This window comes from Cupressus sempervirens, chromosome 4, assembly GCF_028749045.1.
Source record: "Cupressus sempervirens isolate cs-2001-9-10 chromosome 4, ASM2874904v1, whole genome shotgun sequence".
Classification (NCBI taxonomy): domain Eukaryota; kingdom Viridiplantae; phylum Streptophyta; class Pinopsida; order Cupressales; family Cupressaceae; genus Cupressus; species Cupressus sempervirens.
The window spans coordinates 675,801,735-675,826,174 of record NC_143121.1 but is presented as its reverse complement, the minus strand read 5'-3'; the positions used below and the strand labels follow the sequence as shown (position 1 = coordinate 675,826,174).

The 24,440-nt window shown below is 34.3% G+C and overlaps 1 pseudogene; it reads left to right on the top strand.

Moving 5' to 3' along the window:
* The first annotated feature begins 6,242 nt into the window (after window positions 1-6,242).
* The window catches only part of LOC149563065 (uncharacterized), a 49,787-nt pseudogene continuing 31,589 nt past the window's right edge, over window positions 6,243-24,440 (top strand).

The window sequence follows — 24,440 nt, the reverse complement described above, 5'->3', positions numbered from 1 at the left end:
TGTGCAAATAAGTCCTAGTTCTGAGTAGTAGTAATGAATGCAAATGGTGTTGCATCCTATAATGGAGAGTCAGGCTTGCTCAAAATCTCTACAATGTCACAAATATCATCCTCTAAAGAAAGGAATTGATGCTTAGAACTTCTCATTATTTCCTTCTGAAACCATCTCGGGATATGTCTTTCTGTAACCTTGGCTCTAGATGATGAAGGGATGTGTTCAACTACCTCCTTCCCTCTGTCACTTTTTCTTGGAGTTTCCTATTGTGAGGGTTCTTCTTCTATAGTCTCAATTTCTATAGATCCCATATTTTGATCCTCAACTTCTTGGGAAGGCTGTTGTATACATTCCATTATCTATGCCTCTTTTGATGGCTCACTAGTAACCCTTGGTTTTGGTTCTCCTTGTAATGATGATTCCTTCTGAACATGTTCCTCTAAACTCAGAGGTGGAGGTGTCACTGAAACCTTATCTACCATCACAACTTGAGGTGAAGATGGGGGAGTTGGATGAGGAGCTTGTGTCTCAGGTGGCATCTGTGTCCAATCTTGCTGTCGAAATTCACATGTAGGAGTATCTCTAATATTATCTCCAACCAATTCTGTACCCACTAGCATGAAATCAAAATTTGGAATGGAGAGAATATCATCACCTAGCTCCCTTTCCTCATTCACCCAACTTTGTACTTCATCTTTCAAAGAAGAGAGCTCTACCATTTCAGCTTGGGTGGGTGGTGGGGTATTTGTGACATTCTTCTTTCTTTCCAATTCTATAGCTTTGGCTAGTCAGGTTCTCCCTTGTAGAGGCACTTGCTCTTCCTCCCCATTTGACTCTGTTTTATCCTCATTTGATTCTTCCTCGGGAATGGTTTTAGGAATAGATGGATTAGGCACTAATCTTTTACAAACTCTCTGCCTCTTGTTCATTCTAACCTTAACCCTCCTTTGCTTATGTGGAACCATAGGAGAAGTGAGTTCTTCATGCATCAGATGAATGGATGTCTCTAGAATATCTCCCTCTTCTTGTTGGCTTGACAAAATAGGAGGCAATGGAAAATCAACCTAGATATGAGAAATTCTAGGGTCTCGAGGGTCCTGGGGAGTAGATTCATGTTGCTATAAAGGGGCCTGTTCTTTAACGTGCTCTGTCTGGTTCCTTTGAGGAAAGGCTCTCTTCCTCTTTTCTTTCTTCTTCTCTGAAGGATTGTAGTATCCCACTGGACAATCAAGCTAGCAGACTATTTTTGGCTTGATAGGAGACTGGAGTGCAAAGATAGGAACTGTGACTTTCCTCCCCTTTACTGTTTCTAGATGAGCATGTGCATGGAATATCACTGTGTCCAAAATTGGATCAAGTGAAGAGGGTTTCTTGATCCAACTCTTTGTCATTCTGATGACATGTCTTGCTCGATGATTAATATCATCTCCTTCCTCTCTATGAACTTCTACATTTAGAATGGGCCTCTCACCAACTTTATCTGTATTGAATAAGGGATCCAGTAGCTCCTACGAATCTTGTAGCCTTATCTCATCTAAGATGGTCAAATGGAGACCCTTCTCTGCTAAATACAAAGTCATTCTACAATAGTCCCTGATATGACATCATAGTCATTTGTGGCATTCATCCAATGATCTTAAATGGCATCCTTGTGGCAAAACTCTTTTCTTGCTAGATTTTCCACTTTCCCAACATTGTCAAAGAATGGCCAGGGAGAGTTATATTCTTTGAGAGGATTGTTCTCCCATTTCCACTCGAAAGTTAGGATATCCTGCTTTCTCTTTACCTGGTATGCTCCTATTACAAATGGCCAATCCCAACAAGGCCTTCATTGTTTCTTGATCCTCTCATAAGCTGACTCAATCTGCCGAGAAATTTCCATTAGAACCAACTTGTCACTTAGGTACCTTGGGAGCTTCTTTGGATGAATGGATGCACCACCAACCCAAATGTATGTGAATGTTCGAAACTAGATGAAATATGCACCAAGAGCTGTGATCTATGCCTTGGCTTCATTAGACAATCTCTTCCCATAATCTCCTTCGATGAATTGAATGATGACAAAGATGAAGGCATCATTCACAATCCTGTACTCTTTGCTTTGCGGCAAGAGCTTCTTCTTAACTAGCTAAGGATAAACTATATACGACCATGCATTAGGATCCTGCATACTACCCTTTTTGTACAACCCAGGATAGTCGGTGGCTCTTGCTGCAAGTAGATATACCACATAAGAATTCATATAGAACTTCTTCTTGTCCTTTACTATCCACAACTGATCACACAAGTTCTCACTAAGTGTGGTGGCCCAATCTAGTGGCATCTTTGCGTGTCTGATGGTCTTAATGAAGTTAACCATGAATGGAGCAAGATGACCCGCTACAGGAAATCCCATAACTCTGCTAAGGAGAATGATTGAATATCCAATGTCATCCTTCATGTATCCTCGAGCCATATCTACTTTACTAATTTTCTTTCCCCGAGATGACTTCTCAATGAAGTATGAGGAATATATGATGTCGATGGCCTCCTGGTGATGATCCTTATGCCACCTCTCAGCTACTTCATATGAAAGCTTGATAAATTGATTAGCTCTAGGTAAGTGAAAAACTCTCTCGATATTATCAAGTCGTAGATCTAAGACCACTTCCCTAGTGATGCTCTTTACCACCCTTTCCTTAGGAACAAAATGTCGAGATAAGGTCATAATCAATTCAGCTGACTAAACAGTCCTAGGATGTGATGCTGCATTTACTAATCCAGACTGGATTAAAGTATATCTCAAAGAATATCTTTTAGTTGGGTTGTTACAAACCCTCAAAAACTCTCCCAAGTCTGTGTGTCCAAGTTCTGTGTCTTTGATCTCAGAGTGTTCATCGTGCAATCGTGACTTCGGGGTTACAACTTGGAACTTGTACACAACTGGCTTTGTTGTTGATCCATACGTGGGTGCCATTTGATTATATTACCTATATGTCACAAAGAGAAAAAGAATGATTAATTATTGGATATATATAAAACATTAAAAAAATGATCTCCTAGAACTTATTTAATTTGTTGTGTTTTTTTTTTTTTTGACTTTACACAAAATAAATAAAAAATTAAATTAATTAAAAAAAAAACAAAAAACAAAAAAAAAATGAGGGGGTTAAAATGCGGCGGTAGCCATGCACACACGTCCAAAAGGGTGTGCGTAGCCCAGGAGGCACACGCAACCACCGCGCCACCGTGCATCCAAAAGGGTTGGCGGGGGCAGTCGTGCATGGTCAAAAGGGGTGTGGTGGCGGTGTCGGATGCATGCCAAAAGGCTGCAGCACCGCGTTGGGTGTGTAGAAGGCAGAAGGGTGCAGCGACAGTGTCACGCCATGTGCATCAAAAGGCACGGCGATAGCGCAGTGTTGCATGTGGTCCAGAAAGGTGCTGCGGCGGTGTGCGTGCATCCAAAAGAGCATGCATAGTGTGCTTCTTCTCCTATGCGTGCGCGCAAGTGCAAAAACTACATGGGGGATGGAGGGGAGGAGGTTTCATACATTTCCCTCTCAGCACTCTTAAAAAAAAAAGTGAAAAAAAGGGGGAAGGGGCATTTTATAACCTCCCTTCCTTCCTTGTCTTTGCAAAGTGCACACACGAGATTTTTTTTTTTTTTTTTTTTTGGGACTTTTTGACTCTAACTTATTTAATCGAGATTTCTTTTCTCGACTCCTGAACTATGAGTTTGGGAGTCAAAAAAAGTAGGGGATCCCCATTCCTAGTGAGGAATGGGGTGTGTGTTATGGATACCACAATAGCAATCAATATTCTTTATTAAATTTCTCCATCCAAAATTTGCAAAAAGTGACCCCCCTTGTGATTTTAACTTTTTCGTGCCTTCAAATGCATAAGTGTTCCAATAAAATAGTCATATGTATCAAAAATATCATTAGATATTTAAAGATGAACATACCTTATACAAGTCATGGCTATTTTCTTGTCTTGTTATATAAAAATTTTTCTCCAAATAATAATTTGACATCATTAGTGCAACTATTGCTAGATATTATAAAAATAGTATAATTTAAAAAAATTGTAAAGTTACACAAATAATTATTGAACAATGAGTCTATTGTTACTAAACATCTAGGTAGTGGCTTTGAAGCTATAAACAATAGAAGATTTCACTACTAAAAGAACTAGACAATCATTTATGGATCAAAAGGAAAACAAAATAGCATTGTTTTGAAGAAAGGTAGTGATGAATGTTATTGAAAAGATCAATAGATTTTTCAATGTCACAAGATCCCTCATCTTTTGTAATATTCAAGCACACAACATTTGTGATTAAAAGTAGTGATTGCATGATGCAATGAAAGGCAGGAGAATCCCTAAAGGAAATGTCCTAGCCCCCAGCAAATAACCACACAATGGAAACACAATAACAATACAAGATCTGATATTAAATCACAATTCTTTATTCAAAAATAACTATTACATGCAATGTGCTGGGTTGTAAGGCCTTCTTGGTTATGGCCAAATACAAAGCAATTACAATAACAATTCCACAAGATCTCTCAAGATCCAATCCAAACCCAAGCTAGTCCAAATTCACACTCTAGTAGAAACCTCCAAGATCTCAACTTGTGCTTGCAAGCCACCAAGCAGCCTCTCTAATTGTAAACCACAACCACTAGCTCTTCTCACAAACTTGCAACTCAAATCACAACTCTTTATTCATAAAATAACTATTACATGGTTGTAAGGCCTTCCTAGTTATGGCCAAATACAAAGAAATTGCAATAACAGTTCTATAAGATCCCTCAAGATCCTATCTAAACCCAAGCTAGTCCAGATCCACACTCTGGTAGAAACCTCCAAGATCACAACTTGTACTCGCAAGCCACCAAGCAACCTCTTTGTTTCTAAACCGCAACCACTAGCTCTTCTCACAAACTTGCAACTCCACCACAATTCTATTGTAAACTGCCTGACTTTCAGTGCTCTATCTACAGACTTGGGAAAACTTTCCCTTTAGCTTCCTCCTTCTCTCCAAGCTTCTACTATGAAGAGATCACACCTTCAAGCTTGATTATAAATGCTCATATGCCTTGCTTAAATAGGCACTTTCCACCCAAGATGTTACCAATAGAACTAATGTGGGATAAAAGGTAAATGCAACTACCTTTCAACCAATATTTAATTCCCACCCAAATACAACTAAACACCACCACGTGGCCCAACAAATATTAAATGCATGATTTAATAAAATGTCCACAAACTTCTAGAATTCCACCTACAGACCTTGATAAATGGAATGACAACCATTTTTATTTAATTTTCTATTTACGCCACCTATGCACCTCAGAAATAGAAATTCCTTTGTTTTCTCCTTTTCCCTTTTTTTATTTTTTTTATTTTCCTCTAATTTTCATCACTTTCTCTCTCCTCCAATTTTTTAAAATTTTTTTATTCTTTTAATTTTCCCATGCAAGATGCTCCTACATCATTATAGTGCCATTACTTCACATTAAGGTCTCAAGTTTTGATATGTTTTTGTAATTCATTGGAAATAATATTACCTTTTTCTTTAAATAATTTATTAATTTTATTGTAGACAATTATCTTAAAAAAATAAAAACTTAATATATGTTATTACTTGTTTAGATGATTCATTTTCAAATCACATTAAATTCTTTAATAAAATAGTGTACAAGTGTGCTCTCAAATGAGCAACCTATAAATAGCACAACTGGAAGTATACCATTTGCATAAAATTACATTACCTTTGTCAAACAATAATGTACCAATTCCCTTGACGGGAATTATGTGCCAAGTGTCTGCTTCACTGGGTCATGCTATACAGTTAGACTTTGCCTCCCACATTTTAAAAAGGATCTTTATAATGTGATTTCAAATTGCATATTTTTGAGGATGAAGGGTTTGCTGGAAAGAAACCCTTGAAGCTATAATTATTTCTATCTATGTTCCTTGTCTACTCTAAAGCATGTGATTACAATGATTTGGGTGCTCAATACTACTATTGGGATTTTCTCAGATTTTATTTTTCATTCTTTGCCTAGATTTCTCAATGTATTTATTAGCTACTAGATGAGACCCATTTTATTACTAGCTTAACCCAGTGAAGATCTAAATCTTATCAAAATAATTTACCTTAATACACATTCATGAAGATCCATTGTTTTCCATTGTATGTGAGTTTCTTTTGGCTAAAAATTCCAAATAATGGGGTGTTTCTACTTATGTATTATGCTTAATTTGATGATGGGAAGCCTCTTTATATATTATCTAACTAGCATCCTATAAAGGCTCTTGTTTTGGAACTTTTTGGCTTCTCATTCCATTATGTTACTCTAAGATTAATGGGTTGCAAGGATTTCTCAGAGAATGATAATTATGATAAAAGTGAGTTTGATGAAAAGGAAAGAGGACACAATTGTTAGAATATTTAGAATAACTAAGAGGGGAGGGGTGAATCAATTATCCAAGGTTTTGATGTACCAATTGAACAAATAAACACTTAAACAACTTCATATCTCATCATTCCTTACCTCAGTCTCTACAGTCAAATTTTAGTAACATCAACTAGATGCCCATTTTCCTAAATATAAAAAACTTACAAAATGTAAACATTAATCAATAAAATATCATAAATAACATCCACATGAATTTGACACTATTATTTAACATGGAAACCCAATTTGGGAAAAAATACTAGCAACGTGTCACTAATTTTCACTCTTCTAAAGTGAGCTTTGTTAGGAGCCAATCCTGTTAAAGGTTTAAAAACACACTATTAAATGTGACCTTGTTAAAGGATTTAATCACCCTATTAGGAATGGCTTTATTAGATGAATTTATAACATTCCTTTATAATGTCACCTTGTTAAAGGATTTACATGTGACTGTTAAGTCAACCTTGATTAAAGGATTAAAAAATTGTTTACAATGGCTAGAAAGTAAGAGCAAGTTTTGATCTATCAAGTACAACTCACTTTGCATGTATAGATATTAGTTCAACTCTTAAACCATTTCAATTTTTGGTCTCCATTGTCATCTTTGTCTCTTATTCGCTTGGTAACCCTTCAAGTAAACACTATTCACCTCTTCTCAACCTTTTTCTTAGATTTGCTAGTAAATAACATCAACAACTACTCTCTCTCTCTCTCTCTCTCTCTCTCTCTCTCTCTCTCTCTCTCTCGTTTAAATGCTTTTACCTCCTTCAATAGGTAATTCTGATCTTTTTCCACTTAAACATCATTGTAGATCTTAGGTTTTATGATTATATCCACCACATACAATGAAAATGATTTCCATCTTGTTTATCCTCTTCTTTTCTAGAAACTTATCATGGAATAAATTCATTAGATCATTTACATAATCCTCTCATGTCATTAAATGATCCAACTCATCAATCCTTATCTTCAACACACTTTCCATATCCCAAGAAATCATCTTAGTTGGTTGGAAATTATGATTTCTCATAAATTGTTAAAAAGTTGTTCCTTGGCCAACACTTAGTTCTGACACTAGGTCATCACTAGGTTACTTGGTCATTACTAAATTTCTTACTTGGCACATATATTGTCACTCAGTTGATACTGATGCTTAGTCAACACTAGCATCACTAGGCATGTACTTCAAGTTCCTTAATCTTATTCTCTATTTCTTGGTCAAGCCCATGCATTTGATCAATCTTTAATTGCATCTTCAAGGCTTTCACAATATTTTCTTCTCCACTTGCAACATGATTTAAACAATTAATTTATCTTGTCAAAGTCCAACTAATCAAGTGTCCATTTGTTGCTTCCCCTTCATAATTCAACCTTTCCTCTAGATTATTTTGTTATGAACAACTTCTCAAATAATTTTCATCAATCAAATAGATATGACACTTAGATTAGATAACAAACTATCTCACCAATAGGTTTGACATCAATGACAACACAACAAGTGTAGTTTCCAATAACAATATCTTATGATTTAGATAGTTTCAAAGGGAAAAATAATTTATTGTTGGAAAGGATCAAGAAGAACATTATGCCTTACTAGGATTAGGTAATCTGTGCTCCTTTCAACTGAAGATCATATTCATAAAACTTTAAAAGCTATCATGAATTGCTATGATACATCATCTAGATAAGCAGGCATCACTTCTTCTAGCAGAAGAAATAGAGGTAGAAAAAGAGGCAAAAAGGGACAAAATTGAAAGTTCTTTTAAGACCATTGAAGAGGTTTATGAAATTTTGATAGATCTTATAAACATGAGAATTTATGATTCCATTGACAAATTTTATGATGAAGTACCATTTGATTGTTCCCCATAAGATTTGTTAAAGTGTTTGGGCTTTTTTTTTTCAGGAACAATCAATGGTTTGTGATTCAACTAGTTCCATTATTAGGCAATGAAAACACTCCAATAAAAATAATTGACAATTTTTATGATTTCTATTTTATCTTCAAAAGGGAGAGAGAATTTCCTCAAGAAGATGACTTTGATCTAAAGTAGGATATCTCAAGAACATAGAAGGTGGATGTAAAAATAAAATGTAAAGATTCAAGAGAAAGATAGGAAAAAAGAATATGCAAGGATTATGACAGTACTTGAGAATGCTTATAATGAATTGTGCTCCCCTTAATACCATAAACTCATAACAAAAACAAAGAAACAACAACAAATACAAGAACAAATTATGGACTTCTTATTTGCACTGCACGTGTGGAATTAAAAAATTCACAAGTACAATATGCTAACCCATACGGGCACCTTCATTACAATAATTTGCAAGACAAACTCTAAATAATCACCCAGAGTTGTCCTAGACAATGTTCAAGCCTTTCTTAAATAGGCAATTTTATGCTATCCAAGAAGGTTCTAGACAATGAAACTTAATACCTAGGGATGAAAGACCCTAACAATACATATAGAGTCATCTAACTACATCTTTGACAATTATTTTAGATATTTTGAGTAGCCCAACTTTGAAAGGCCATAACTTATGAACCATTGCTCTGATTGGCTAACCACTTTTTAGAAATGCCAGCTCCTGATCTATAGGCTCACAATACTGCTAGTGCCCTTTTGTCAAGTTTTTGGACCTCATCCAGGCACTCTAAGGCCTCAAATAGTGAGCCTAAAGATTTTTTTCTATAAATTTTTCCACTGAAAATCCATAATTTCTCTGATACTTAAGCTTGAGAAATAAAATTTTTATGGTAGGCTTACAACTCTAAAATGAACCTTCTTGTAGAAAATAAGAACATTCTAAGCTCATATGAAAAACTTGCTAAAAATAGAAAGTTTCCATTAATAGTAACTACCCTGTCTACTAGTCCTTATTAAAATAGAAAAGACTAAAAAGAAAATATTTTTGGGTAATGAAAGATTTCTCTTACACCCAGGATGTTCCTGCATTAAACACCTGGGGTAATTTGAGAAGTGACTCTATCACGTCTCAAGTGTTCAGAGGAAAACTAAGATAGTTAACCTCCTCCCTTGCTAGCTATGATGAATCCTCTACTAGCCTCATTTTCCATTTGACTAGATATTCCTCATAAGTTTTGTTCCTTGTACTTTTACCAATATGACTGTCTAGTATATCCTCAATCTACTTTGTAGCCAAACTAGTTGCTAGAATACTCCACTACTCTTTTGTGACTTCATTTTCATCACCTCCTTCATAATACTCTATCAAATCTAAAATGTTAAATACTGGTGAAATATTCAACTCAACAGGCAACTCCACTTCATAAGCATTCCAGAATCATGCCTTTTCACTATCTTGCATGGTCCAAACTTTTTCATCTTTAGCTTATTATATGTACCCACTAGTAAATGCTCCTTCCCCAAATGAACCATGACTTCATCTCCAATCTAAAATTCCTTCTACCTATTTTTCACATCTTCTTTATCCTTATACTATGTATTCATCTTTATGATGTGTTTCCTCACCTTCTCATGGATGTTCTTCAAATGTTTAGCATAATCTTCTACTTCAGCACTACTTATCTCTTTGTTATCCAACTGCCTTAATTTAGAAGCATTTCTAGGAATACTCCCATATACAATTTGGAATGGTGATTTACCAGTACTCCTATTGATAGAATTATTATATGCAAATTCCACCTATGGTAAAATCATATCCCATCCTTTTGGTTTATCTCCAACCAAACATCTTAGCAAGTTTCCCAAACTACGATTCTCAACTTCTGTCTATCCATCAGTCTGTGGATGATGTGATGTACTAAACTTCAAATCTATCTTCAACTTCTTCCACAATGTATGCTAGAAATTCCCAAAAAATGTGGTATCTCAACCTGAAACTATGCTCTTTGGTAGACCATGTAGTCTTACCACTTTTTTGAAAAACAACCCTGCCACATGAACATCATCACTAGTCTTCTCGCAAGGAATGAAATGTGCCATCTTTGAAAACCTGTCAACCACCACAAAAATAGAATCATGCCTGCATTGTGCCCTCAGTAATCCAACAACAAAATCCATGCTAACTATTGGAATTACAATAGGAAAGGTAAACTTATGAAAGGGGGGGTGAATCAGTAGTTAAAACTTTGACCACACATTCATCTCATACATTCCATGAGTAAACTAAAATAACATATAAAGTATATACATCAAAATCATGTAAAAATATAAGAAACCATACACATATAACACTACATATGATTACCCAAAAACCCTCCAATGAGAAGGTAAAACTAGGGTGGGGATGACACCCACAAATCTTCACTACTGTAGCAATAAAGTGTATCCAATAAAAGCTACAATGTTTTGATCATGAGTCATGATCTACCCTATGAAAGGTCTACCTTGTCAAAGGCTTACAAAGACTATTAGGTCTCACCTTGTTACAGGATTTCAATACCCGATTAGAAGTGTTCCTTACTAAAAGACTATAACTTGCAACTAAGTAAGCACCCTGTTAAAAGATTTCATATAGCCTGTTAGGACTACTTTGTTAAGATATTTAGACTGAAATCACCTATTAGAATGTCTCAACATTGATCTTGTAGTTAGCACTTGCTTGCTAGATAAAAAATCATCTCTAACCAATGTCTTCTTGATCCTTATCAATTAGATGTCTCTTTTTTGTATCATTTTCTCTATCCTTTGTTCTACTCTAACTGATTATGCAATGTTGTTTCACTTCATAACTTCTAAGCCACCATGAATTCTTTGTTTGTGCATGCAAACTTCTCTCTTAGCTCCTTCAATTCCTTACACACTCATAGAGAATTTAGGGTTTTGTCCTCCTTATGAAGACTTAGCGACTTAGGGTTACGTATGAATCTATGGGAGATTCATCCATTTTGCTGCTTTTTCCTTCCCATTTTCTGATTGGTTGCATGCAATTGTATAGGGAATCCAACTAGAGATTTCTCCTTATCTCCAAAATATCAAAATTTACCTTTAAGTCAGCTCAAAAATAGTTTACATAATTGTTTTTTCCTTTACAAACAAATATGTCAAAATTGTGTCACTCAGCATCTAAAGTCTCTGATGCTCAGCATACACTAAGCTTTATGTTATGACTCAGCACTTGTATTGCTTGGTATCCACTATTTACTCAACTCCCATGTTACTCAGCATATACTATCTTCTCAGCACTTGAGTGACTTAGCACATGAGTGGCTCGACACTCACTATGACTTGGCATTGTCTAACATATACATGTTGTGCCCAACATGTACTACTAGTTTGGCATGAACTAAGTAAATAACTTAAGTGTGTTGAAACTCACTTGTCAAAACCAATTTGAGATCAACAATCTCTCCCTTTGACATGAGTGTCAAAAAAACTTGAGCATGCAATAATATCTTAAATCTCATAAGCATAACATATCTCAACTGGGCTTATATACAAAACTTCAAAATTTTGTAATCACTTAGATACCAAAATTTTTGATAAACTCCCCCTGAGTTGATATGTTTGTTCTGTATCCAAAATTTGGTACTTATACTGAGTAAATGTGTCTCTACTAATGTTGTTTTGCTGATACTCTTTCATCTAATACTTTTTTTATGTTTTGATTCTTCTCTCTCTTTTCTTGTTCTCCCCCATTCTCTTATTCCATTCTCCCCAAAAATATGTCTTCCCCTTTTATCTAATTCTCCCCATTTATCTTACTCTCCCATTTTTGACACTTATGTCAATGGGCTACACACTTATTGTGTGTTTGTCTAGAAAGGATTTGAGGACATCCAATATCATTTTAAGAGCTACATCCCAGTTCTCATATGCTACATCCAATTACTTGATTTGGATTACAAGCTTGGTAGCAAGGTGAACTAGACCATCTAAGGTAGAAATATTGGGGTCTTTCTTCATTAGGGTTTTAGCATAGCCTAGCTCCTTATGCAATATTTTTATATTGGGGGTGAGAGTTGCTTGGATGCTAGTCAATTTGGCCCTTATGCTAGCCTCATCTGCTATCAATATAGCTAACTGACTCTATGTTTGAAGTAGTAACCTAAAGTGCTTCTCACTCTAAGCTAGATTCATTTGTAGTTTTGCACCTGATGTAGAAATTTGGCTCTCCAGACTTAGAATGTGACTTCTAGTCTCTTGAGAAAAGAGTGAGGGATTTCACAATTTAGTGTATAATGAGAATATATTCTCAAGTACCTTCTTCACATCCTCAACCTTAGTTGCCAATGCAACTTGTGTTAGTGCTATGTCACTAGATATTTTCTCATTTACTTTGTTTTGGAACTTCTTTTCTAACCATTCAAGTAGTTTGGCATTGGTATCTAGGTCTTCATTAATGACCTTCTCCACTATATCTATCACTTGTTCCATTAGTGGCTTGGTCTCATCAGGCTTTGGTAGACTAAATACATCTAAAAAGATGTCTTTGATATCTTGTAGTGCCTACTTATACCTGTGTTCCCTTCTAAGCATTTCTTGATGCCTTTTCCTTGCTAGGGCCTGTTGCAATATGGCCATTTGTTCTATAGTCATGGTATCAAAATCAAACTTGGGAAAAATTATCTCTTCATCAAGGCTCACATCTCCATATTGAATTACTTCTTTAGCCTTTGATGGACTTGGGCTCGACACTGAGATTTGCAATGGAGTAGCATATGTGCTTAGCTTCTGAAGAGTATGACTTAGTAGAGTACCAGATACTAGTAAGGTTACCAGGGCTTGGATGGTAGTTTTCTCCTTCAATTGTAGTGTCATCTCACTCTTTTTAGGCTTTCCCTGTTCTACCATAATAACCTAACTTACACCTTTTCCTTGTGCTGTAGGTGTAGATGAGTCTATATGACTTGTTTCTACCTTAGCAACTTGTGCTTCCAATCTCAATTGTATCAACCTTTTTAGATGCATCTTCAAGAATTTGGATCAAAGGTTGTACATTAGTGTTTAAAAGGATGATAGAAGGTGGTTCTTGTGGATTTTCCTTTTCCCTTGTAACATTCGTCACTAACTTTTGTACCTCATCCACACTGACCAAAACAAGATTACCACAAAGTTTGGCTTGTAGAGTAGACTAATCTAAGATCTTCTTCAAATCATCTTTAGTGAGGGGATTGATATTCTAAGCTGATAGATCAAAAACATCCTTGATAGTTATTGTCTTAGTAGTCTCACTTGTGACATGTGGAGGATTGATACTCGGCAATTGTATGTCCTGTACACTATGTTCTTCTAGCTGCTCTAGCTCAATTGTTGCCTTGTCATCTACTTAAATTTCTATTCCTCCTCCAATAGTGTTAGCTTTGTCATCATATTCTTGATCATCCTTTACTTCAATGGGTTCTTCCTCTCCTTCCTTTACTGTTGTCAACCCATAAGTAAGTTTCCACATCTGACTGATCTACTTGACAACATCCTCAATGTTATTGATGAGGCTAATTATTACCTCTATTTTATGATAGTTTTAAACACTTTGTTTTACTTCCACCAAGACATTTGTGAACTTATGTTTTCTTGAACTGATGATTAACCTATGGGTAGATAGTATGTTATATTTTGCCAATATTATATATAGAATTTAGTATTCCATATAACTATCAGAATGTGTGCTCTCGTATTTGAATTTAATTTGATAATGCTTATTTGCAAATATCTCTGCATAATAACTAACCTATTAGCAAAGGGAGCTAAAGATGGTTAGAAGCATTCAAATGGAAATGTTGAAGATAGTCAATAGAATTTGAGGAGAAAAGATGTTAAGCCGCAGTGGAAAGTGTAGTGCCTGCCCCTAGTTCGCATTTCTGTTATCATTGCCGAACTCTTTCAGGCCAGTTTCATGCATGATGATTATTCAATGTTTTCAGTTATTGATGATGATTAGTTAGATGGATTATTATATGTATTCTTATGGATACTTACCCCATACTGCATGTGTATGGTGTGTGTGTATTTTTTTTATGTATGACATTTCTGATGTGGTTAAGAAAGGGAGTTGTAGTCACCTACTAGTCGGGATCTACATGATGCACCACTTCCTACCATTGCATGTTTAGTTTAGAATATTATGTTTTTACATGCGTGGATTTTATGCAAGTTGCAGGTACCGAGTATCGACTTCCCTAAATTGCCAAGATGAGTGTACCTTATCGCATTATCTCAATGGTAAGAGAGGGGAGATAAATTCTTAAGTCCAAATTCTAAACCTTTAAGCCATTTGTCCAAGAAAATTAGGACAAGTATCTAAGTTGAGTACCCTTTGAATGCATCGAATGACATTAATTTGTGATTATAACCCTTTAGTTTGATTTTGTATGTGTTTTTCTTTGATGGGTTTTGGTATGCTGTTTTATGAGTCTTTGGTGAATTTTCTATTAATTAAGTCTAATTAAAAGATTAAATTAATGATTTAACTTAATGGAAATTTATTATGATATTTTAATATTTAATTATAATTAATTAATTAATTAAAAAGAATTAAATTTGAAGATAAAAGATATATGAATAAATTTAGAATGTGATAATATTAATTTAATTTAATAATAATATATTTAGAGTTCATGTTTAAATAAATGCTAAATATTATTATTATTTAAGTTAATAAATATTTTATCAATTAAGTTTCAAAAATAAATTTAAAAGTGAAAATATATTAATTTATTAAAAATTTTAAGTTCACATGATGTATGAATGAGATTTAAATATAACAAATTAATTAAGAAGTGAAAAAAGAAATTAATTTATTAAAAGTTTGTGATTGCATGATGCGTGCATGGGATTAAATTTAATAAATTAATTTAAAAAGAAGTCAAGTAAAAATTAAATAAAGTTATTTAATAATTCAATAAATGTGCAAAGAAAAGATAATGAGAAGATTAATCTAAAAGTTAATAGGGAGTTGAAGTTTAGTGAGCAAAGAGTCCTCTCGGGTGAACTTAGTGCCCTGATTTTAGGAGAGAACTCCTTATCATGCATTTGAGGGTTCATTTTCAAGGAACTGGAAATTTTGGAAGGGGAAAGAATTTCAAAAAAGAGAAGGCTTCGAGAGGAGGGATTTCTCTACAATCATCTTGAGCGTAGCAATTAGCATCAAAGTCCAGGTAGATGCTTGTGATTTTTCACACAATTGATTATGCTCTTTACTTTCTTGTCTTCATCATGACTAAGAATTGTTTGTTCAATTTTCCCTATGATGAATCTTTCAATATTATATTTTGAATCTATTAGAATGCTTGTGGAAATTTTTATGAATACATGGAGGATATAATATTATTGAAACCTTCTTTCAATGAATTTGAATATGGAAAATTAAATGGGAAAAAAGGTTTTGAAATAATATGGAATCTTTAAATTAAAAATTTGAATGAATATTCGTATTTCTCCTATCAAACTAAAATTGTAAATGTTTATTAAAAATATATATTAAAATTTTAACAGGTGGGGGTATTTATTTGAATTAAATTTTATGAAAAAATATATATTAATAATTAATTAATTAATTAATTAATTTAAAAAATAATAATAAATGATGGGGTGGGCAGGGGCCACCAACCCCCACCCCCCTTCTTACCTTTTTCCTTCCTCCCCGTAGCTTCACAAACTACTTATGGCGTAAATTGTTCTGCCGCCACAACAATAGTAATAATTATTGCTGTGTGCGGCAGTAAATAGGCTACGGCCACATGACAACCACCATTTATATAAGGTCAGCAGGCCTTTATACAATATGCCATTTTTTTTATAATGTTTTTTTTTATATTTATAAATTTTATAATTTAAATTAATTTAATTTTGTAAATTGTTTATTATTAAAAAAAATTAACTAGTAATATATATTTTTAAATTATTATTTAATAATAAATTTTATTAATGAATTTATTAATATTTATTATTTTAAATAAATAGTTATTGTGGGATTGATAAGATTATTATATATAATTTATTAATTAAGTTAATTAAATATAATTAAATTATGTTTAATTGACAATGAATGTAAATTGATAGGGTTGTAAAGTTATCTAATTATTATTATTAACCTTGATTTTATAATAAAATTGTAAATCATTTTAATTAAAAATCAATAAGGATTATTTTAATAACTTAAATAAATAAATAATTACCTTGGGATTATTTTAATTGACTTAAAATCGAATAAGGGTAATTTTCTATTTTATTTGAATATATGAATGGGGTAAATAGCAAAGGGTTAAATTGTAATTTGTAGGTATTCAAAAAACTTACATTCAACTCAACAATATGTTTCTAAAATCAAACCAAAACTTGATTCCTACACTTTATTTTATGTGTGTTATTTGTGTTTTGGGTTTCAGGGGTTTGACCTAGTTTGACCAGTCTTAGGTTGTTACCAGAGGCTCAAAGGTTGTGTGTTTGTGATGTCATGATAATATTTTGGTCTCGATCTTTTAAAACCCAACCATGGTAATGTGATGGTATGCTCTATGATATGTTTGTATTTACTGTTCGTTATTGCTTTCCAATGATCTTGTGTGACACTAAGGTGAATGTATGACTTACTTGACTTAACCATTTATGAGTCCTCGATCAGTTATATTCGAATTGCTTTCCAGTCACTTTGATAGGACTGAGGTATTTTGAATGATTTTTTCTTGATGATGTCATGTTATGACATAATTGACTTGACCATTTTGGAGTCTTCGATTAGTATTATTTTGGGATGCTTTCTAGTTGCTCATGGAGAACTGATGTGTTATTATGATTATCTTCTGATGCTTTACAGTCGCTTGTATAGTGCTAAGGTGAATTTATATGATTCTTGATTTATACTTTTATGAGCCTAGGGTAGGTTATCTACATGTAGTGTCAGGAAGTGGCTTGCAATGGGGGTCGGGGCCCTATGTGGTTCCCAGGGTAACCCATTGTAAGTTGTTTAATAAGTGAAAACATTACACTAAATGGGATTAAAATGAACCTAATAAGAGTTTTGCATGTTCTCACCCATGCCTCGAGTGCTAGTACAAACTAGGATGGGAGTAGAGATAACGCTTGGTTGCAACCTTGCATTCCATAGTATGCCTTGTCAATACGAGAGGATACTAGTGGTCGCATAGGGATCACTAGGGGATCGGGGTCCTAAGAGACTGCCAGGGTAACTCTAGCATGATTCATGTGATGACACTTGTTTGCTTACATAGTAGGTTTCCTACGTGTCTTTGTGTGACTCTAGGAATTAGATGTTGACCTATCTTAGAACCTTTGAGTTAGAAAACTTTTAGGATTTCTTGGACTTAGAGAGTACTTTTGATATTTGGTTTGATATCCTATTTGGGACTTGAGACTATCTCCTTAGTGTGGTGGGAGTGGGCCATTTAGGTTCCACACAATCAGGTGGTAGTGCTTTTTACTCTTACCATTGAGATCCATTCATAGTCACCGTGGCTGGAGCTTCTTTGTCTGCATTTACTTTCATTCTTTCTATGTATCATTTGATGGATGGTTATACTTTATGATGGATGTTTATATCTTTTATGATGGATGGATGTATCATGTATGGTGGATGGTTTCATTTATTTTATTGTACTTTGTATCAAGGATCCGAGGAGGAGGATGTAATTCTATTTTCATTTATGTATGTTCTTTTAGCCTTTCATACCCTATGACATGTACAGTGGATGATTGAGCATTCTGAAATTCATTTGCCAAGAGGCATTTTGAACAAATGTATATTATTTAAATGGACATTGGACTTTTCATTATTCTTTCATATGGATGTGGTATTGATGGACTTAGTATTAATTTAAATTTATATGTGATTCAACATCTTGGGATCTTTAAGAAATATAACCTGTTATGTATGCTTTAGTTGATTGTATGTTATTGCTTCTGCTACTATGTGTTTGATGTGTATGTTATTATTTCTTGTCTCAAAAAAAAATGTGTTGCCAAACTTAGTTAAACTTTAGGTTATTTCTTTTGGATCCCTTGGTGGGGCATTACAGAAAGATTCATAATGGTACCAAAGGACATGGCCACTAATATGGAGGAGCTATGAAGAACTATTATATTTCTTTGTATTTATTATTCTAACAAAGTGGTTGTGCAGACTTTATTATTCCTGCCTTGAGCTTATATCTTTTCTTCCTTTTTCTCTAGCAGATTTGAAGTTTTTTTTTGCTTTTATGTTCTTGAATAAGCGTCAATCTTCTATTTATAAAGATAAAACCAATAGTGTTAAAAAGTTAGAAGAAAATTTATGACAAGAAATTATTGACTCTTATAGTGAGTTGTTTTTATAGTTCTATGTATTGTTCTCATGTAAAGAATTTCTGGAACATAATGAAATAGCTCTTGGTTTACATTTTTTGTTAGTAGATTAGATTATCAAAAGAAAACTAAGGGGGCCCACTTGGGAGGTGGATTAGATTAGAGTAGTATAGATTTGTTTCCAAGCATCTTTACTATTGCAGATAGAAGTTATAAGTTCCTTCCTATAGCATCATACTTTGTGAGTGTTCCTACAACATCTGTAAGAACAATTATAGTAGATGAACTAAGTTGGAATATATCATGTATTTAATTGCATTTCCAGTATTTGTTTCAGTAAAGAGTCAAGTATGTCAATTTCCTACAGCACTAGTGTAGGTTCTTTCCTTGCATTTTACTTTTTCCCTGTAGCATAAGGATAATTACTCATTAAAAAACCTAGTGCACATATTGTGCTGACCATTTCAAGTATCCGTCCCTGGGTTGAAAAAATTAAATACACCTCATGATGGAGAAAAATAGTCCTTAGATTGAATACATTATTCCTAAGTATGGCCTTTGGTATGATTATTATAGACCTATTGTGAGGCAGACCACTTTTGGCATCGTTGCAATGATGAATCTTGAAAAAGTTCTAATAAGGTGTCAAGAACATAATCTGGCACTTAATAGTGAAAAATGTTTCATGCTCATGTAGGAAGGTGGGGTACTTGGTCATTTCATATCAGCTACAGGAATACAAGCGGATCTAGCTAAGATAGAGGTAATTCAAACATTGCCCATACCCACAAAATCGAAAGATGTAAGATCTTTTCTAGGTCATGCTAGATATTATAAACATTTCATAAAAGACTTCAAAAAAATAGCTAGTCCCTTGTATACATTACTAACCAAAGAATTTGAATTCATTTGGACATTAGAATGCAATGAAGCCTTCCTGCAGCTTAAGAAACTTCTCACTACAGCCCCAGTTTCACAAGGCCCTGATTGGACTTTGCCTTTTCACATGTATATAGATGCTTCTAACTATGCCATAGATGCAGTTCTAGGAAAAAAATCTCAACATCTTGAAAATGCAATATATTATATTAGCAAGAGCCTTCATAGACCAAAATTAAACTACACAGTAACTAAAAAAAAACTATTAGCAGTAGTTTATGCTTTGAACAAATTCTAGCATTACATAACTGGCTATCTTGTATTTGTTCATACTGATCATGTAGCAATTAAATATCTCATGAACAAACCTGCTATAATAGGCCAATTATCAAGATGGTTACTATTGTTGCAAGAATTTGATATCACCATCGTTGATAAGCCTGGAAGAGCCAATGTGGTAGCTGATTATTTATCAAGAATCCATCATGATGAAAATGACACTACTTTGGTAGATGATGCATTTCTAGATGAGCATTTATTTCATATTGCTATTCAAACTCCATAGTATGCAGACATTTCTACCTACATTATAGCTAATAAAATGCCAGAACGTTTCTCTTATAAGGAAAAGAAGATACTTGTATAAAGAAGTTTCCATTTCTCTTGGATTGATAATATCTTATTTTACACTAGACTTGATCAAGTTATGAGAAGATGTGTGAGCGGATGAAAAATATGATATTCTACATATATGTCATAATGAACCATGTGGAGGGTACTTTGTAGCAAAAAGAATAGCCTTGAAAATTTTAACAACTCGTTACTATTGGCCTACACTTCACAAAGATGCAACCAACTATACACGGAAGTGTGACAAGTGTCAAAAGATGGGGTAACTAACAAGAATAGATGAAATGCCTCTCAATCCATAACTTGCATTAACATCGTTTGACAAATGGGGTATGGACTTCATTGGTCCAATTGATCCTTCATCCAATGGGAAATCATATATCCTTGTGTGCACTGACTACTTAACAAAATGGGTTGAAGTGAAAGCCATAAAGCATGCTCATGATCACAAAGTTGTAGAATTTTTGTATGAAGAAATTTTTACTCACTATGGTGTAGCCAAAGAACTATTCACTAACCAAGGTGCTCAATTTATTTCTAATCTAATCACAGAATTGATGAAACAATATAATATCAAGCACTGAAAATCAAGTCCCTATCACCCTCAAACTAATGGACAAGCATAAGTCACAAATTGGGAAATAGAGGCTATCTTAACAAAAATAGTTTGTTTGCACCATAGGGATTGGAATAGTAGATTACCAAAAGTTGTTTGGGCCTATAGAACAACATGAAAGAAAATAGCAATGCTCTCCATTGAATTTGAACATAAAACTTTAAGAACTGCACTAGAGCTAAACATTGAACTTTCTGTAGCATAGAGAGAACGTCTTCTACATCTTAATTCCTTGGATGAAATGTGCAAGGCTGCTCTAGAACACACTAAAATTATACAAAAGGAAAAAAAAAAAATGACATGACTCCCACACTAGCAATAAAGAATTTCAAGTTGGTGACTAGGCACTACTATATGATTCCAGATTTAAAGATATGTCAAGCAAGCTACAGACAAGATGGTTGGGTCCATATGAAATGACCATGTCTTTCCAAATGGAGTTGTCCAATTAACTACCATTGATCTAGTGTCTTTTAAATTATTAGTCAATGGCCATATACTCAAGTTAGATAAATGGCCCCAGACAAAAGAGGACTTCCTACAACAATTTCAACAATCGAATTCAAATGTACACCAGGTAACTCTTCCTATAGCAGAAAGTGTTGACCTCCTGCCTACAACACTTCAATATTAATTTCTTCATGCATGCCCATAATAAAAAATTTATGACCACATAAAGTTCAAAATTTCTCCATTCATCTTCTAATTTCTTCTTTTCCAACTCATCTCACTTCTTTACCTACCACCCACCCACCTTCCACATCATCATTTTCCAATGCTTTCAATAAACATCGCAAGTTTGTTGGTGTATGTTGTCAATGCTGATGTACATTTCACCACTTTTGGTACATGCAACAATCAACTCACATGTATAATCTTTTCAAATATTAATTCTATTATAGTACATTGATTTTTGTTGGTTATATATAATATTGCATTATTTATATAATGGTAGCATTATGCCAGTTCCATACCCTGTACTAAGTCTAACAAGTGTGGACACTTGTCCATATTTTGTAGGGGGCAGGGAAGGTTACTAAAACCCAATGACATTCCTATGTATTCATGAAGATTTTTCCCAAATCTTTATACATCCTTCATGAAACTCAATTGCTATAAGTACGCAAGTGTCTAGGTGTCATATCTCTTATTCTTGAATAATTCCTTACGGTCAGGCTGTGATATGACCCATATTTAATTTTCAAGTGATCTGAATTCCATTTTTGGATGATTTCCACATATCCATGATAAACCACATTATTGATGCTCATAATGAATTGTAATGACATTAATCAGATTTTAAAAAAATAAAATGTGAAAATAGGTTTGAAAGCTTGAATTCATAGAAGGGAAATAGTGCAAATAGAGAAGAGAGTGAAATTGTTAAGTAGAATGGGTGGACAATTGCAATGATGAGAACTAGTAGAGCATACTATTTTACTCTCAGATGTAGAGGCGGTAAGGAGATTTAATGCATGTGGCTGGTTAGGGTATTTCTTAAGTTTAACTATGTTTGATGAAGAAGTAACCACAGAGTTTACAAGAACATTTAATGAAGGAGAAGCTACTGTATGGGGTTTAACAATTGTTGCTAAAGAAGAGAAAATAGTAGAAGTAACTAGGTTACCAATAATAGGAGAACATTATCCTAATATGCATGATGCAAGATTAGCTAGGGCTCAGTTTGTCATACCAACTAATCCTCAGTTGGATATTACCAAGAAAGGTTGCAAAAGGACGTCTCTTCTATCGCTATACAATTAGTTGGCTATGCATATTATCAGGTACCTCATTGTGAAGGAAGATTTTCATATTTTCATGCACATCATTTTAAATTGCTTAGCTACATAAGGCACAATTGTCTAGTAAATGTTCCCAATTTGTTGTATAACATGTTATGCATTAGTGCCGAAGAAACCCAAAAGGGGAAGGACAATTCTGTCACCCATCATGCCCTAATTAAATTACTCATAGAAATATCACTTAGGGATGTCTCTCCTATGACATGGGCAGAATTTGTTCAAGCTAAAAGCCTACAACCCTAGGCTTCCTTAATGAATAGCCTAGTGAGGAGAATGTAGTTCCCACTAATGAACCTATTGAGCAAAGCACTCAAGATGCTGAAGTTGGCAATGTGTAAGAAAATGTGCAAGAGAATGTGCAAGAAATGGTGCCTTTACTTATTCAAGAGACTTAGAAACCTACCTTTTCCCAAGCAAAGAGAAAAAGGAAATTACAAGAGGAGACCTTAGCTCCGATAGTAGAAAACCCAAACCCTACAGTCGCAAAACAAAAGAAAACTAAGATGGGTCCTGCAACAAAGACACCAAAAGGAAGAAGTAGGAAGAAGGTTGTGATACCAAAGGAGACCCCTATGAGAAGAAGTCCTAGAATGAGGAGAAAAATTTCTAAAGTGATAGTAAAAGCTCATTCTACTTCATCCAAACCATCTGGTAAAGAATCCCTAGTACAAATTGCTCTTGATAATTCTCCTTCTCACCCTGAAACTGCAAACATTCCTAAAAACCCTAATGAGAAATGTAGGGTTGAAGTAAATGAAAATCGAAATGATCCTCCAACAGGTCAACAAATAGTTCCCATAATGAATGAGTCAATTTATTCAAACACTGGCCTAGTTCCCTATAAACCAACATGGCTTACAAATCTCATAAGGCAATTATGGAGGGTGTTTACACTAATTTAGTATGCAAGTAAACACTTAACTTAATGAAACAAAAGCATTAACATTAACTAAATTAACATAAACCTCAATATAGACAAAGAGAAACCCTTAAATGAGAATATGAGCCATTAAGGGGCTCTCTTAATGAGATTTTTCTCTTGATTTATAGATGTTTCTAATTTGGATATGGATTTAGGATGTATGCTCAAGGTACTCAAACTAGCTTCAATGGATTCTTGGAATTTGGATGTGGATGGATGGATTTTTGATGTAAAAAATCGATCTCAAAAATGGCATTATGGATTTACTTCATGATCAAAATGGCATTACTTTTTTACTATGGGTGATTGTGTTAAAATGGCTTGGGAGAGGATTCCTTAAATAGGCAAAGAGCTTGAGGGATCAAGCGCTAGGATGCAAGGATGGGAGAAAGTTTATGGAAGGTTTAGATTGAATCAGAGGAGAGCACATGGATTGTACTTCCTTATAGCCAATCAAGGAGTGACACATGTCACAGGGTCATTGGTTAGAGCAAGAGGGGTTGAGGGGTCAACAAACGAGGCTCAAAGCTCATAAAGACCCTCATAATGGCTTGTAAGAGCAATAAATGGGCTTGTAAGAGTCATTTATGGCTTTGTGGGCTTCATAAAGTTTTATGGTTGGGATATTTGTGAGAATGTTGAGATATTTTGACTTGGGTTGGATTAAGAAAGTCTTAAGCTTGACTTAGGAATGTGCAAATGATTAAGGCTTGGATTAGGCTTGTTAGAGATGGGCAAGTGGATGGCATTTAATGAGGGTGGGTGAAGAGGGAGATATTTGTTTTCTTTGGCTTGGGTTAGCAAGTCTTAATCCATGTTTAGGGAATGTGACAAGGTTAGGGGGAGATTAGGATTAGGGTCAAAGATAAGTATTGACATCTTCTAGAAGAGTCTAGGCTTTGGATGAAGATGAAGACTTTCTAG